Source organism: Aulonocara stuartgranti (assembly GCF_965226115.1).
Source record: "Aulonocara stuartgranti genome assembly, chromosome: 3".
Classification (NCBI taxonomy): Eukaryota; Metazoa; Chordata; class Actinopteri; order Cichliformes; family Cichlidae; genus Aulonocara; species Aulonocara stuartgranti.
The window spans coordinates 58,524,864-58,540,034 of record NC_138941.1 but is presented as its reverse complement, the minus strand read 5'-3'; the positions used below and the strand labels follow the sequence as shown (position 1 = coordinate 58,540,034).

Here is a 15,171-nt window from a genome sequence, read left to right as displayed (position 1 = left end):
CTATAATATGAAGTTTAATATCATAGATGCATCTACTAATCATATTGAACAAGTTCGAATCTTGGTGAGTCAGAGATGAGGTTTTCTGAAAATTTTGTGAATGCAATGAATTGAGAAATATGTCCCAAAGGATTTTCTAAATGATACCATAGCTGCATCTACTAAGTCTTGGACAAATAAATCCTGGTGACCTTGACCTTGAGGTTAGAGGTGAAGTTTTCTGAAAATCTTTCTGAAAATGAGTTAACTTGGGATTTGCAAATTCATACTATAAGTGCACGTTATCAAACAAATCAGGGACTGCAAAAATTCAAATTTTGTCAAACAAGAAATTCTGATGCTTACCAAATTTGTGAAGTGATTTCACATTTACTTACATAACCATAAACAAGAATTATCGTGTGGCTACATGACATTTAGTTATTGCATCCATATTTTGAAAATTTGATGTGTTTCCATTACAACATAATATTTTCACTATAACACTATAACACAACCATGCTCAGACAATCAAGAAAAAATTTTATAAAGAATTTTTTGGAAATTTACACACATTTAACTCAAGTCACCTTATTCCAAAAACACACACTAAAACAAAAACATTAGAAGAATATTTAATAAATGTGGCCCAATCCTAGCAAGTGAATGGGTTGGACAATCTCCTTGATTTAGCTGACATTCCTTTTAGTGATCTGTAAGGAGGGACAAGATGATTTCTCCCAGCTGTGTTTCCCTCTTGTCTCCCATTCCCTGATTACTCCAGTGTGTATTTTCTTGTGTTTTCCTTGCCCTCTGTTGCGTAGCGTTCTATTGTCGTAGTGTTTGGATTTGAGTTTGTAGTTCTATGATTTTGTTTTGTGTTCGGATTTTTTCTTTTTATCCAGCAATAAAAGCTGTGCTTTAAGGTTAACCTCCCGTCTCTGAGAGTCCTGCTTTAGAGTCCAATCCTGCCTGCCACACAGCGCATCATGACAGTAACATTGTTTTGTTTCAATCTCTACACTAAAACCCCATTCCATTTTTTAAAATATGTATTTGGCTACAAAATCAAAATTTTGGCAATTAAAGTGAGCAGGAAAATTGCTCTGTAGTTTTTGCAGCATTAACCTAGCCTGGCACATCTTTTAACTAGCTGCATAAAGTTGATACCAAGGAAAACAAACATAACCTGGACAAGTAAAACCAACAATTTATGTCAGTTTCAGGTGACATTTGACCATGTTGAAATTTGGAGTTAGTAAATAGTCTGTCTGGAACAAAAGAGAAATTGTATTTGACAATTTCTCGTATCAGTCAGCTATAATTACATTTTTAAACTTGCCTAGTTTTGTATTTAAAAAATATATATATAAATAATTTAATTTAAAAAAAAAAAAAAAAAAACTTGTGAAGGGAACAGCAATGCCAGAAGCCCCAAAGACAGGCTACCAAAAATCCAGTGGGTTCTTCACACTTGTGTCAAGCCAGGCTCAACTTTGTTTTGTGTTCCCTGTGTATTCCATGTACTACGGGAAGAGATGTTGAAAACTGATTTCAAAATAAAGCCTGTGAGGTAGCATAACATAAGCAGCATGGAAAGTGATAGGAAAAAAGCATCTGCAGACTGTTCAAGTTTCTTTTAATTGTCCTTTGTTTTCTGCCGTCGCCTTTCAACAATTATTTCACAAAACATCAGAACCTGGCAGTTTCATATCTCACCTGCTTTATATAAAATTCCACTCACATCTGAACCTCATTAACCTCTTCCATTGAGAAAACAGGGTAGACTAAATAACACAGTATAGACAAAGAAAAAGAAGTTAAATCAATCTTCCACTTAACAAACTCATTCACCCAGCTGAATGGTTTGAAAAGTCAATCTCTTCACAAAATCTGACTCATGAGGTTATTTTAAAGAAAATAAACAATTTTACACAAAATAAACTTCCTTGATTTGGTTACACCCAATTGACATGATCAATGACATCATATCCTATAAAAACAGGAAGTACTGGGGCAGCCCTTCCCAAATACCTGTTTCACAAATAGGACCTGCACAAAGGAACACACAATGGTGAGTATAACCAAACTGCATAAACAAATGAAAGATTCAAATCAACTAATGATGAAGTGACCTTTAGCTTTAAGAACACTTGCACAGATGTAATGAATGTAACCAATCCACAAACTACCACAGACCCAGGATAGTATGCAAGGTTACATGTGCTGTGTTTACATTAAAGCACTATGACTGACTATAAGATAACAGAACACAAAAGAACAATATATGCAAGTAACAAATGGTAAATTAATTCAGTCCTAGCCACTTTGTCACAAAGCCCAACCTTGGGTGAATTTAGCTTCAACATTTACCCTGATTTCAAAATAAAAGCCCACTTTGAGTGAATTAATAGACATATGTTAAGTACATAATAACAAATATAACTTAGTCCTGTTAAAAAACTAATATTAGATCCACATGACGTACCCTTCCACCCTAGTAGCACCCTGTCAACATCAAGGCCATCTTCTTTTACATTTCAAAGGAAAAGCCTTGTGAATTTTCATTTTCTACACTTTCAATGTATTCAGAATGCTCTTGAAAGGAAATCTCATGTTTCCGCAGACTAGTTGTACATTATACAACCTCACAGTGATACCATGTCAATTTCAAGTCAGTCGGATTCATCCATCCATCCATTCGCTTCCGCTTATCCTTTTCAGGGTCGCGGGGGGCGCTGGAGCCTATCCCAGCTGTCGTAGGGCGAGAGGCGGGGTACACCCTGGACAGGTTACCAGTCTGTCGCAGGGCTAACACACAGGGACAGACAACCAGTCACACTCACATTCACACCTAGTGACAATTTGGATTTTCCAATTAACCTATCCCCACAAACTGCATGTCTTTGGACGGTGGGAGGAAGCCGGAGTACCCGGAGGGAACCCACGCAAACACGGGGAGAACATGCAAACTCCACACAGAAAGACCCCGGCCTGATGTTGGAATTGAACTCAGGACCTTCTTGCTGTTCAGCAACAGTGCTAACTACCGTGCCACCGTGCTGCCAGTCAGTCGGATTTTGCTTTTTAAAATAAAAGCCCTTTCCAATTGCCCATATCGTTGTGACTTTAGAATGCTCTATAAAGGAAACTTGCCATCTCCACAGGATAATTACAGTCTATTTTGACTGTAGAAAACCTCACACTTGTCAAGGGGTTTAAAACTGACTCAAGCGCAGACCATAAATCCTTTGCAAAGAAGACAGTGCATTTATTTACAGTGGAAAACACCAGGTGATAATATATACAGAATGTGGCAGGGGAAAAGGGTCCGAGGGTCCAGGGAAAAGGGAATTAGTCCAACAGAAACTTCATCAGCAGTTCGTTCACACACACTCATTTGGTTTACGCTGCATTGCAGTGATTCGATTTGTTACATAGAATTTTATCGCTGTCCAGCTTCTTTTTTTAAGTGCTTTCGGTGAAGCCTCAATACAGGCAACGCACTCTGACTTTCCTGGTATTTTACCAGACTCAATGAAGGGCATTGGTGTCTTTTCCACAGCATTGACCTCAGCTGATGTCCAAGTCATCTTCTTTGATGTTCCTAAAATAGAAAAGAAAGTAACTTAATACAGTTCTAATAATTAATTTAAGATAAATTAACACAAACTAAAAGGGTAGAAACTGCAGTTTTAGGGTAATTGTTGGGTTTGCAAATGTAAACTTCTGCAAACTAAACCACTCAACTATGACCTTTGATAGCAACTTTATGGATGAGAAAAGAAAAACTTAATGCAAGTCAGCCAGTTCAGATACAACAGAAGCAGGAGAGGAGTCAAAGAAATCCTGCAGGTTAGGTTTACAGGGTCTGTACCCCAGTATCTGACTCCATCCTCACTCTGAAATGGAAAACCCGGATTATACCTCATCACCAAGTTAAACTCAGAATTTTATCCAAACATGTTTTCTGGCACAGAGCCCTGATTCCTGGAATCCTCTTGTCCAGAATTAAGAAAGAAAGAAAGTGTACTTTATTGATCCCCGTGGGGAAATTCCTCTCTGCATTTAACCCATTCACTCAGTGAAGCAGTGGGCGAGCCATTGGGCGCCCGGGGAGCAGTGTGTAGGGATACCTCAGGGTAGCTGTTCAGGGGAATCGAACCCCCGACCTTCCGATCATGGGGCAACCACTCTACCTACTGAGCTATCCCTGCCCACAATATAATATGAGATAAAGACTTCTGTCTGTATTCACCCACCCAAGGAGTATGACTTTGGTTGCTTCAGGTAAAAGTATTCACATACAGGAACTCTCAAAAAAAGAGCTGACAGATGAAGAAGTGTTTTTCTGTTAAGTAACAAAAGTAAATTCTTTGACCAGTAACAGTCTTTTTGGACAAGAGCATAATAACCAGCTAATCAACGAGATAGTTAGCCTTAATTAAGAAATTTGGCACACATTTTGTCCACTGTAACGCCTCTAAGTTAGCTTAGAGGTTAAATTAAGACAGGTATCTCAGATGTGCGGTAGGTGTGAGGAGTACCTGTTTTAGGGTCAACCACAAAAAGAATAAAAACAGGTACCATCTAGTTAGTCTGCTGGATACCTGTGGGTGTTTCATCAAACTCATTGGAAGTTGGCTGACTTTTCGATCTTTGGGATCATTTGACAAAAAAGAAAAAGTCAGTAATGGTATATGGTTGAACTCAGTGCCCATTCAGCCTTCACACTATGCAATGTATTTTTTGTTAGACGTATTAACTGTATGTAAAGATGACTGGTATGTCTCCACATCTTTGCACTATTCAAACATTAAGCCATAACAACAAGCGCAGACATCTTTTGCTTGTCGTTTGGACCAAGAGTCTGCACAATAGTGATGGGGCAATGCAGCAAGGGATATAGTTCTTGTCCATCCACCTGCCAGAAACAAACTGAAATCAGCTGTCAATAATGACAGCTCACAGCCTTTTTATAACATTGAAGTACACTTCAAACCAAACTGATAAGAAAATTTAACAACTGAACATACATTCACGTGATAAGAACTAAGTAAAAAGAGAGAAACTCTTTCGCAACAATTTATTTGGGATGCACTTTGAGGTTTTAGTTGATCTCCTTTGTTAACAGCCTGCCACCATAAGATTCCACATTTTAGCTACAAGTTTAAAAACTATCATGTCATCTATTTTTATACACAGTAAATGGCTGGATGCTAAAAACATTTAAACCTGACACCTACTCAGTGTTGAGGAACTGAAAGAAAGTCCTTTGATGCATTAGTCTCTGAAAGATCACTGTCCACATCTTCCTGCATTTTTTCTTTAAATTAATTTGGAAGTCTGATAGTCTGCCTTGTTCTAGAGCAATGAGCACTTTGGTGACTTTAGCCAACTCAAGTGTTCCTTCAGGCAGTCTATAGTACTCCCTATGAACTCTGATATCATGGCCTAGAAAATCTGCGAGGATGTCCATCTCATTGTCTCTCAGTTTTAGGACTGTGGACAGTGTGTGGACACATGCCTTCTCAACTTAGTTGAGGACAGCATTTCTGGTTGCTTCGCTCCACATTCCTTTGCAATCTGTCTGATGGTTTTCGATCCCCTGAAGTGAGTGTCTGCTTCAGGTCCAGAGAAGAAAAAGGGATTTTCATCAGACACACCACAGGCCCACCGATGTGAAACCAAGGCTTCCATTGAAGACATCGATGGCTTATTTCGATGCGCTGGAAATGCAGACAAAGTTTTTGTTCACACTCTAAAAGTCCTACTGCCAAATCCGAACTCCTGAAGTGTCTCGCAGGGTGAATGCAGTTAGTGGCATTTTTGATACCTCACTTTCTCTCCTGCGGTTAAACAGTATCACTTCACGAAGAGTCAAATTGGTCAGCATGGACCAGTTCTTCTTATTGAGATCACTGGCAAGTCTGGTTTGGTATTCTTTTCTGTTTTTGTCTTCATCAAAGCCAGCCACATCCTTGACTGCTTCAACCACAAAGTTGAAGTTGGAAGGTACATTGAAAAAAAAAATTGAGGATTTCTGTCTCCCTGCAGAAGTAATCATGCTATTTCTCGCATTTTTTATCCGATGTACTTATGTTTGGTCTTGTCATGTCCATGTTTTGAATACAAGTGTCCTGCGAGTCTCAAGATACTTTTCTCCTCTGATGATGTTTCTGACTTCATCCTAATACATAGCATTCACCAGTTCCCAAACCGTTCTACTGACACAATCTAGGACAGACTGTGCAAAGTGACTGGATCCAACTTTTGCCTGGTTTTGCTGTGCTGCAATTCTGTGAAAGCTTGCATCTTGAACTATGTCTCGATAATGCCTGGCAATGTTGGGTCTACGCTTCCACAGGCCCCGCTGGTTTAGAAACGTATTCCCGTTAACGACAAGGAAGCAAGACAGTCAGCGATCGTTCGATTTTACTTGAGCAAGGGAAGCCCCGGTCGGAGTCTCAGAGGAGCACTCTGAATCCAACTGCAAAATGACTCCGACTTAGGCCTCCGCTTGCAGCCTTTTATTGAAAACAATTACAGTACACACAAGCACCTCCCATTGTAAAATCCCCCTATGGTTACCAGTGATGGGAATAACGGCGTTACTTTTTTCAGTAACGAATAATCTACCTAATTACTATTCCTGTCGTTACAACGCTGTTACAGTTACAAACAAGAAAATGCGGTCCGTTACTATTTTTCATCAAACAGACGATTGAAGCTGTGTTCAGGTTACCGCATCTTATATTAGTTGCACGGAAGTAGCTGTAAGTAATCTGGGTGCTACAGCTTTAAGCAGCTGTGCGCACTCCCGCGGATGGTAATCATGATTACTGTCTAGCACAACACCTGGAGCTAAGGGGACAAAACAATCGCATGAGTGCTGCTGTTTGACTGAGGAAGAATAAAGTAGTCGTGGTAATCCAGTCACATGGCCACTTAAAGACAAAGCAACAAGGTGATATATACCAGTTTATAAATTGTGTTGATAGGCCACGTAAAACCAGAGTCATGATAAACAATAGATACGCGGCGCTTTTTCCTCAATGGTTTCGTCATGTTTACTGTTTAAGGACAGCGCAACAAGCACTCTCTGCTTATGGGCAAAAAAAAAAAAAAAAAAAGGGAAGTTTTAGGAGTGACGGCGAGAGAGAGAGAGCAGAAAAAGAGAGAGAGCAAGTTTTGAGATGTGAGAGATTTGTGACATTTAGCGTGTTTGGAGTGTGTAGTTACTGTGTTGTCTTGTGTAGTGTTGTGGATAGTTTTGTGTTGTGTCAGAACAATGAGGCGACTGCTGTCTCCAGGTAGAAACAGGAGTGATACACCTGCTGCTGTCAGACCTGCAGGTATCAGGCTGTGATGTTCTCCTTTAAAGTGGACAGAAATTATTTTTTTGGAGTGGCACAAATAATTTGTGTGGCATCTTATTGACTGCAGAACAGCTGATTGTTCTGTAAATAGTTTGAAATGGTTATTTAAAAAAATCAAGGTAAAAGGTAAATGGCTGCAAATAACTTTGTTGTTTGGAAAACGTGTGCATAGGATTTTAAAATTGACAATTTATATTTGCATTTAAACATGTTTGTGGTTGTTACAGTAAAAATTTATAACTTTTTCGACTCTGATTTTATGTTTTTTGTCTGATTTTAGATCAATTGTGTTAATACAGTATGTCAAAACGAAAACATAACTGTAAATTCAGACACGTGAGGTTGTGCTGAAAAGGATGATACCAAACAAGGCAAAGTAAATCGTTTTTAAAGGTAAAATGTGGAGGGAAAATCAAGTAGTTAAAAATGGCCAATTATACCCTGGAACCCAGAGGGTTAAACTTTTTTTTTTTTTAAGTAATGCAATAGTTACTTTTCAAGTAATTAATTACTTTTAGAATATTGTAACCCAGTTACTTTTTTGAAGAAGTAACTAGTAACTGTAATTAATTACTTTTTCAAAGTAACTTACCCAACACTGATGGTTACAAAAGACAAGGCACTATGTGTGTATGTGTGTGCACGTGTAAGTGCGTGTATGCATGTGCGAGAGTGTGTGTATGTGTTTGTGTTTGGGGGTGCGTTTGTGTGACCTCCTGCTCAACAAAGGGTCATAAAGGCAGGAAGTTTACTAAGCAACAAAACAGAACCCTCACATAGATGTCCCTATAATAAAACACTACAGCCTCCCCCACCAACAGACTGGCTGGGGAGGGAGTCAGAAACAAAGGAATGTCTTTGATCATAAATTTGTAAGTCGTGGGTCAAACTGTAAGTAACACAATGACAACACTTAACAATTCGACTCCAACAGGCAGTTTATGCAATGTAATCATTTGCCTCCACCGGTTTCTGAGTTTGCTGACTTAAAATTAGTGTCCCACAGCCAGCTTTCAGAACGTCAATATTACGTGCACGGTTCCCCTTGTTTCTAATGAAGTCAAAAAGTAGTTTTCGCTCCTTTGATTTCAAAGGAAAACTCATTGCTTCTGCTACAGCTAGTTCACTGCTGTGCTTGTGTATTAAGCAACCCCCCCCCCCCCCCCCCAAAAAAAACGCTTATTTATCCCAGTTTTATTATTTCATAAGTTGACCATTTATTCATTTAAAAGTAATAAGTATTATACACGTTAATTATTTGATATTGTCTCCTTAAATGATATCAGTTGTGTAACAAAAAACAAAAACAAAAAAAAAATCAAAAGGAAAATAAATGAGCTCCTCTTTGCTTCATCCAGTTTGGTGAGCACGAATGCGTGATCCTGCGGCAATATATTCATGTTCCCCTTGTTTTGTATCACAGTCTTATGCAGCGTGGGTCTGCTAAGGTCCTCCAGTGGAAGGGTTTTTAGTATCTCAACAAATTCTGTCAAGCCGCCATTAACAAGGTCCACCGTGTGCCTTGTTAAGTAGCCAGGCATTTGAAAGGCTGTCTACCACCACAAGGGACTTGGGAATTACTATTACCTCTAACTTGAATCCCCTGTCCAGGTTGGCAAAATCAAAGCCTCTTACCTTGTGCAAGACCTTTAAGCCTCCACAGACAAGTTACTACAGTCAAAGTGTTTCTTGATCATATGCCAAGAGCTTTTCAGCTGGTGCATCTTGAAGGGTGCCATGTTCAACCTAGAAAAAGGTATTCTCAGGCCTTCCAAGGCTTTTAGTTCCACCACCTCTCCGTCGTAGTCAAACTCAGCTGTCAGTAGTTTCCTGGGGTCCTCAACGGTCGTCACCTGCAGCGGAATGATAATGTCAGAGTCCAGGAGTAAATCTTCAATACTTTGCGATCTCGCGAAAGTGTCCGCCAATCCCTTCATGTTTTCCACACCAACGACCTCCATGGCTGTTGTGTTCTGGAAAGAACAGAAAGTGAAATAAGGTAATTAAAAAAACCTGTCAAACCAGGAAACGCAAAAACAGTGTAATTAGGTGAGTAAAGAACAGGAAATTGCAATTTGCAACAGTTAAGGATATGCAAAATATTACCTGTACTGTAAATACAGTCTTTCAATCCAGCAGAGAAAAAAGTTGTGCGTGTTATCCGAGATGCTGTTGTCAGAAATCCAGAGATGTTGCTCCTGTGAGTTTCAGGGCCCGAATGACTGAGCTGAGCACTCCTCCCCTTATATAGGGTCTGTTTGGTAAGTGTAAGAAATAACTTTTTAAAAAACGTGTTTTTAAAATTGTTTTAAACAGCAAGGCCTTTAGGTTTTCCAGGTAAGTATGAATGTTTTTTTTAAATGGTTTTTACACTTTGTAGGCAAGTATAAATTGCTTTTTAATTGTGTAAGTATGAATTTTATTTGGATGTTTTCTTACATTTAGTGTTAGGGGAAGGGGACTGAGCCTGCCATCTACATGAAGCAGAAAAGGGTTAGGGTCATCCCTCCGGTAGGAAACCCAACTTGCTGGTTGTTTCGGTTACGGGAAGCCCTTCGTCTTTTCCCATAAAGGACCACGGTCAAGCCTTCTGAGGCCATAGGGTCCTCGGGTGTGTTGGTGTTGTTGTTTTTAGTGTTGTACTTGTTGTGTTTGGGTTCACCTTTGCTATATAAATAAATCACAATTAATTTTTTTTAAATAACTCTAATAGGAGTCTTTATCTGGCAAAAAAAAGTATATAATATTAAAAAATACAAAAACAAAAAAATGAAATAAAAAAAACCTTTTATTTAATAAAAAGTTAAAAAATGGTGTGCCATATGCGCAACGTTCTGACCCTTCAAGGTTCTTCCTCAGGCCCTTGGTGCGCACGCACGCACGCACACACACACGCACACAGATCCAGAAAATGTGGCTCTATTGCACACTGTTGTGGCTTCTGTGAGACATGTGTACTGGTCAAATGTTTTTTTACATTTAGGGTAAGGGGTTATGGGTTCGGTTGAGAAACGAAAGCCTGTCCCCATCATAGGGTAGGAACACGGAATGCACGAGCCGTCAACCCCCATGGCCTCGAGTCCCACATTCTTCTCCAAATTGAGGCCCCAGGTAAGTATGAATGTGTTTCCGTGACTGCAATCTCAGGCCATAGTTTCCAGGAAGATAGAAAAGTGTACACATACACACACGTCCAGTTAGTAAATGGTCTCACAAAACTCACAGATTCTGACTTGCAGATTTCAGAGGGACTGACGCTGATGGCACAGCGATCCAGCGAAGAATAGCACAGGTCCACCATCTTAAATAGTGCTTCAATCTGTTGGAATCAGCCGCAGGTGTTATGGTGAGCGCAGGTGCGTGGGCTAGGGGTGGGAGCCCGTAATGAGCACCACCCCTGGCAGAGAGGAGAGAGAGCGACAGTGTTGGGAAGGTTACTTTTAAAATGCATTTCAATACAGATTACAGAATACATGCCCCAAAATGTATTTTGTAACGTAACGGAATACTTTGGATTACTTAATATATTATCATGCTTTTTACAACTACATGAATTTACTATTGCTGTGTGATTTATTACTATTACTGAAGGTTACTCGCCATACCAATACCAACTTTATTTTTTAATCTTAATATAAAATGAGTAACAGTCGGTAGGGTAGGGTAAGGCTGCACTTTTTGCAGCGATCTCATATAGAAAAATATTCCGGGGGTATATAAAACTGGCTGTGAACCGTAGTAAAGGGACCTCTGGCTAATACGTCGGGTTCGTGTCGGGCTCGTAGCCAAAACTAGCTTTACTTTGTTGTCTGGGTCAAGTTTGCTAGCGAGAGACAGAGAGAGGCGTTGAAAGTCTGCTCCAACTGAACTTATTGTTTCGGAGGAAAACACGAACACAGTGTACAGTCGAGTCTTAATAGCTTACTTAGTATGTAAGTAGAGGTGACATAGGGCACAAGATTGAGACACAGGAATTAGAGCCTTTTAATGTGTGTTTTATTTGGGTTTCCACCAGTGGGGAATTACCAAAAAACAAAGAGCATAGGCTTAACATATGAAACAGAAAAAGGCCACCGTGTAGTCCCTTTATTTCAATCCACCTTTTTAAACTGTAACAGAATACAGTTACTCATATTTTGTATTTTAAATACGTAACGCCGGTACATGTATTCCGTTACTCCCCAACACTATATGCAGATGACACCCAACTCTATGCAGTGGTTTGTATCATATCTATCTAATAGACTCCAATTTGTACATGTAAATGGAGAGTCCTCTTCACACACTAAGGTCAATTATGGAGTTCCACAGGGTTCAGTGCTAGGACCAATTCTGTTTACATTATACATGCTTCCCCTAGGCAGCATCATTAGAAGACATAGCATAAATTTTCACTGCTATGCAGATGACACCCAGCTCTATCCATGAAGCCAGATAACGCACACCAATTAGTTAAATTGCAGGAATGTCTTAAAGACATAAAGACCTGGATGGCCGCTAACTTTCTGCTTCTTGATTCAGATAAAACTGAGGTTATTGTACTCGGCCCTGAAAATCTTAGAAATATGGTATCTAACCAGATTCTTACTCTGGATGGCATTACCTTGGCCTCCAGTAACGCTGTGAGGAACCTTGGAGTCATTTTTGACCAAGACATATTAAACAAATATGTAAGACTGCTTTCTTCCATTTGTGCAACATCTCTAAAATTAGAAATATCCTGTCTGGGCCTTTAGGGCTGGGCCATATTATACCGTTCACGGTAATACCGGTATAATGTTAGGCAATGACAGGAAAATGAAATATCGCGATAGAATGAGTAAAACGCGCATGCACAGTTCCTTTGTTTTCATACGCACATGGCCGATTGTTGAGTGAAACAAATGAACCAGAATTGGTTTGTAAAAATGGTGCAACTTCAGTGATGTGGAACTGGTTTGGTGTTTGTCCGTCAGATACACGACAAAGCACATTTTTTGCAGAACATGCAAGCAGCCGTCGTTATTGTCGTATTTGTCGGACTAAGATGTTCTTAAATCTGGGAGTAATCTGGGTCCTAAACTCCGTATTCCTCAGGTCAAACGAACACTGCAGCATCACTGAGAGTTAAAAACTGTCTAAATTCTTTCATCTTTAATAAAACGATCAGCATTGCTGCTTTACCAGGTGTAACTATGAAGTTTAACTTCTAGGCATCCATGAAAACAAAATTTATTACATTTAGACCTCTGTTATTAACCTCTGTCTCTCTTTAGACCGTTTTCAACTCTGTGTTCGTTTGACTTTGGGACCTGAAACAGATGGGAGTTTTGGACCCAGATTACTCTGTGAAGCTCCTCACTACGGCAGCCGTAATGCTCTGACAATCCATCAAAACATTTTTTAACTGATTTCTGCACGCCAAAATCGGTTTGAGGTCAGTAAGCACAACCAGAATTCATACATAAGGCACACTCTCGATTTTTGAGAAAAAGGATTTTAAGTGTGCCTTATAATGTGGAAAATACGTTATTCAGAAGAAAAGAATATATCGCGATATATATCGTTACCGCATGTGCTTCAAATTATATGGCGATATGGATTTTAGGCCATATCGCCCAGCCCTATATACATCTTTTCCATATGGGCCAGTTTGGATTCGGGAGACAGACACTATCTCTACTTTTAAGATTAGGCTTAAAACTTTCCTTTTTTCTAAAGCATATAATTAGGACTGGACCAGGTGACCCTGAATCCTCCCTTAGTTATGCTGCAATAGACGTAGGCTGCCGGGGGATTCCCATGATGCATTGAGTTTTTCCTTTCCAGTCACCTTTCTCACTCACTATGTGTTAATAGACCTCTCTGCATTGAATCATATCTGTTATTAACCTCTGTCTCTCTTCCCCAGCATGTCTTTATCCTGTTTTCCTTCTTTCACCCCAACCGGTCGCAGCATCGGCCACCTCTCCCTGAGCCTGGTTCTGCCGGAGGTTTCTTCCTGTTAAAAGTGCTTGCTAATAGGGGGTCATATGCTTGTTGGGTTTTTTTCTGTATCTATTATTGTAGGATCTACTGTACAATATAAGACGCCTTGAGGCGACTGTTATTGTGATTTGGCACTATAGAAATAAAATTGAATTGAATACAGCAAAAACAAAACATATCGCCTAACACTAGGGATGGGTATCGTTTATCCGATACCGGTGCCAAACCGGTACTTTTGAAATGGTGCCGGTGCTTAAAGAATGGAGACCACAAAATTGGTCCAAAAACCTCTCATGTTCAGCTGTTTTTTTTTTGTAAAAAGATAACAATGTTAGCCTTTTCTGCAGCTATGGGGCATATATGGTATCACTCTTGGCTGGAAGCAGTGCTTAAACAATGGAAAAAACACAAACTTTGTCCAAAAACTTCTCATGTTTAACTGTTTTCCACTTTTTCTTTGGTCATTTTAGCCTTTTTGGCCAGGGTGAAGGGAGCATCTGCCATCAAACAAGAAGACAGCCGCATGTAGCTATGATGGTGTTTGCTAGTTCACCTTACATGCATTAATTTAATAACGTGGCTAGCCTACTCAACGTAAGTTACACACGAACAACATTAAGCTACTCACGCAGAGAAGAACGGCTGCTGCTGCCGTCATCATCCGTCATCATTTCTGCTACACTGGCAGGGCTAGGGGCCAGGACTCTCCTCTTCGGGTTCTCGGGGGATGTTGCAAACTCCGAATCCGATAACAGGCACCACACCCGCAGTAGATGTGCTCGGTGTGAGGTCTCGCAGCAGGCTATCAAATACGGCGCATTTCTCGGCTTTTAAAAAAAAACGCTATGCGTAGCCAGGTGTTTCAGATCGGATTTGAGGTGTTACCTCCTTTGACAGTATTACAGTATCAGCTTAAAGCACTTGTTGCAGGCTGCTGAGTTTGCATCTTTTGCTGTGAAGTACAGATAGACTTTGACCGCTTCGCCTTGGGCATTTTTAATCTGTAGCTATGCTCTAAAAGAACGTACATACCTGGACCCGCCTACTATCCTCGGAAACGTAAGATGATTGGCTAGAATCTAAAGTGTATCACAGCTCAGGAAAAAAAGCACCGAAATAAAGCACCAAAATGTTCGCTGCTTTTCGGTCTGGTTACTACCGTTTACGTCAGAACCGGTGCCATCATGGCACCGGACACCGGTACCCATCCCTACCTAACACAGAGTCAGCCAGCAAGGCACGGGGACCATGGCAACACTGATATCATGTCAATTTCAAGTCAGTCTGATTTTGGTTATTAAAATTTACCGAAATAGTATTGTCTTAAAAGAATCAAGACACAATGTTTTCAAAAATTTTTCATTGTATTTCTCCTGTTATGAAATATAATAATTTTAATTTTAACACCGGTAACTCCACTTAACTTGGAAAACCAAAAAAAGTAACAGCTCAACAGCAGGAGAGTACATTACTTTTAAAGTCCCAAAGGTGCAGTGACGATAACATTAAAGGTGCACATAGGGTAAATGAAAATGTCACGGAAATTTGCAGTAGTGTTAAAACGTTATACCATACCATGCTGTTCAAATTATTACGTTGCTGGAGACAACAGAGTACATCTTCAGAGATTATGATGCAAACATCCGTCTCTGGTTTAACAGCACAGGAGAATTCCACGCTTCATCCCTTGCTTTCTTAAAGTCATCGTTAGTTGTGTCAAGGCACTGTTCATTATACCACCTTTGACATGTGTCATATTGTATCTATTAAAAAACCCCACAAAAAATACAAACAAAGCAAAAACAACAGTTATATTCAAAGACTAATGCACATTTTTCAGAAATTC

At 39.8% G+C, this 15,171-nt stretch overlaps 1 long non-coding RNA gene across 2 annotated transcripts; it reads right to left on the bottom strand.

The window, feature by feature from the left end:
- Positions 1-1,996: 1,996 nt before the first annotated feature.
- Positions 1,997-11,253, bottom strand: LOC309701902. Of its 2 annotated transcripts, XR_014275297.1 has the most exons (4): positions 10,582-11,253; positions 9,465-9,612; positions 8,994-9,331; positions 1,997-2,031 (listed from the first exon to the last, which is right to left on the bottom strand). It is a non-coding gene; the product is annotated as an uncharacterized lncRNA (long non-coding RNA). The 2 variants fall into 2 exon arrangements; XR_014275298.1 differs by lacking the exon at positions 1,997-2,031 and having other exon boundaries at positions 8,526-9,331.
- Between the last annotated feature and the right edge of the window lie 3,918 nt (positions 11,254-15,171).